Source organism: Pinus tabuliformis, chromosome 6 (genome assembly GCF_031772625.1).
Source record: "Pinus tabuliformis cultivar Carrire ecotype Pingquan chromosome 6, CPIR1, whole genome shotgun sequence".
Lineage (NCBI taxonomy): Eukaryota > Viridiplantae > Streptophyta > Pinopsida > Pinales > Pinaceae > Pinus > Pinus tabuliformis.
The window spans coordinates 1830495308-1830496691 of record NC_142292.1 but is presented as its reverse complement, the minus strand read 5'-3'; the positions used below and the strand labels follow the sequence as shown (position 1 = coordinate 1830496691).

Sequence of the window (1384 nt, the reverse complement as noted above, 5' to 3'; positions counted from 1 at the left end):
TTTCAATAATAAACTGGAAACAGAGTCCACCAACGTAGAGCGAAAACGCAATAGGAAAAATAAGTGGAATAATGTAACCACGAGTGACCTAAGCAAATGTCGACCAAAGAATTTGACAGAGATCGTGAAAACTGGCCACGTTAAAATCAGGAATACTGCCCACCAAAATGTCAAAGAAATTATATCAAGTCCAGTATAAAAGCCAATTGATTGCTATCAGAGGTTTCAACAATATCCTGGGCGCACCTTTCTCCCTGTTTTGTAACAGTCCAATCCTTGTGCACGGAGACAACGGAACGATCATATAGTTGAGGAGTGAATTCTGTGCCTACCTCCGTAATGATCGTCCAAGAGTTTGCGCAAGAAGCCTCACAGTCAATATATAACCCACCTTCATTTAATCTCAATGAACTGCTTTCTGGTGAACCATTTGATGCAGGACAGTTGAAATCCAGCTTTGACGTTAGCTTTCGGTGTAAAGAACATTGTATCTGGCTTAGACATAACCCCTGGTCTTCCAATTAAATCAACAACGTATTCCCTATCATCACCACACTGCACAATACAGGATGAACCATCATCCTCCCCGCAATACCTACAGCCCCGAGCAATACGACAGGGCAAGTCAATGGTATCTGCTAATACTTTGAACAACAAAGCTCGATGCCTGCAGAGGCCCACAGAAAGACTTCCTATTGAAAAAACAATGGAAGTTAAACAGTCTCTCAGCATCTTACTGCTGGCATCCCAACGCATCATTAGGTCTCCATGCTTAGTGGAAGCTGCATCCCCCATCAGGTTGCAAACAAGGTTCCCGAGTTGTTCAACAACCTCTTTTTTATTAGCACAACCATAAACAAGACTTAAAGCCTTGTTTTGAAGTTCTCTTAGATAAGAGTCCCCCCGCTTATCTATCAAAATGACTTCCAACGAAGAATCACTTGCATTAACAGATTTCAGTGATTCCAGTGATGGCATTCGACTACATTCCCTTGAGTCACTCTTTGCGCCCCTTGTGTGTTGCATTCCTTGCCATGTATCAGAGTTTGCCCTCTTTTAAATTGACTACTCCAACACCGCCATCTCCATCTTTGTATTCAATAATGACAACGAACCAGTAAAGGAAGTAGTGGCCCCTTCTTAAACATATAATGAGCTAATTTGTGATGAAGACTGCACCAAACTTCATAAATACCCAACAGCCCTGATAGCAACCTCCGCATCTATTACCGTCTTTGAACAGGCCCGAATTCCTACTGCTATTTTTTATGGGAAAGGAATCTGTTTCACCAACTTACAATTTGAGGTTCATTTTGGGCATCTGCCTTGGTGATAGGCGAGGACCCATCTGGCAAGCGCCATTGTTTTGATATGTTCACATGAT

The 1384-nt window shown here is 42.3% G+C and overlaps 1 pseudogene; it reads right to left on the bottom strand.

Moving 5' to 3' along the window:
* Nucleotides 1-393: 393 nt before the first annotated feature.
* On the bottom strand, nucleotides 394-978 carry LOC149266311 (serine/threonine-protein kinase CTR1 pseudogene; annotated as a pseudogene).
* Nucleotides 979-1384: the final 406 nt, after the last annotated feature.